We start from the raw sequence: 1,150 nt of genomic DNA on the forward strand, positions 1-1,150 counted from the left end.
ACCTTAGGAGGAGCATAAAAGGAAAAATGTCATTTTTCACATGTACGGTACTATTCACATGTATGGTATTGTCTACGTTACTGTTCACGACACTGTTCACATAGACGGATCGATGACGTGGCATTATTACCTAATCTTGAACCTATAGACCTTGAACTAGCAAAAACAATTCGTACACACAAGCACGTTAAAAATAAATTTGGAATGGATTTACAAGCACCACAGGAGAGGCTATTTAAGGACTATTTTAGTCCTTTAACTAATTTGAGCACATCATGTATAAGATACCCAAATGTAGCTGCTAGGAGTTTTGAACTAAAACCTAGTGTGCTAAGTTGTCTCCCTACATTCTATGGCTTAAAAAATGAGGACCCATATAATCATTTGAATGATTTTCATGCTGTTTGTCAAACATTTAGATATGAGAATTTTTCAGATGATGATGTTAAACTTAGACTATTCCCATTTTTTTTAAAGGATAGAGCTCGTTCATGGCTTAATACATTGCCTGCTAATAGCATTACATCATGGGAACAAATGGTTACAAAATTTTTAAATAAATATTTCCCAGTACATAAAACCAATGCTATTCGCAAGGAAATTTCAGAGTTTGCCCAGAAAGAAGACGAGCAGTTTTTCGAAACATGGGAGCGATTCAATGGGCTACTCTTGCAGTGTCCACATCATGGGTACGAAAAATGGCACCAATGCCAATACTTTTTGGAGGGATTATTGCCGAATGTGCAAGAATGGCTAATGGCAACAAGTGGAGGAGAGCTAATGTCAAAAAGTGCATCAGAAATTTGGGAGTTCTTTCAGCGACAAGCGGATAATTCCCAACAACGAAATCGATCACTCAGGAATACTAGAAGAATTAAAAGAGTAAATGAGGCTCACATTGGCGAGTCAAGTTCAGAAATTAAAGAAGTCAAGGAGATAATTGAAGGTCTCTCTCGACAAATAGCATCGTTAACAACTGCTAAATCAACAGAGCCACAAGACCATGACTCATACTCAGATCAAGCCAATGCCATAGGTGTAATGAGAAAACCATCGAATTACAACCCATATTCCAACACATATAACCTTGGATGGAGAGACCACCCCAATTTTTCATGGTCTCAAGGATTCCAACAGAATGGACCAGCAG

General features: G+C 37.8%; 1 non-coding gene across 1 annotated transcript; it reads right to left on the bottom strand.

Annotated features, from left to right (window-relative positions):
* Positions 1-588: 588 nt before the first annotated feature.
* LOC127899484 (small nucleolar RNA R71) lies at positions 589-692 on the bottom strand. The gene has a single exon (XR_008051361.1). It is a non-coding gene; the product is annotated as a small nucleolar RNA R71 (small nucleolar RNA).
* Between the last annotated feature and the right edge of the window lie 458 nt (positions 693-1,150).

The sequence above is a fragment of the Citrus sinensis genome, chromosome 8 (assembly GCF_022201045.2).
Source record: "Citrus sinensis cultivar Valencia sweet orange chromosome 8, DVS_A1.0, whole genome shotgun sequence".
Classification (NCBI taxonomy): Eukaryota; Viridiplantae; Streptophyta; class Magnoliopsida; order Sapindales; family Rutaceae; genus Citrus; species Citrus sinensis.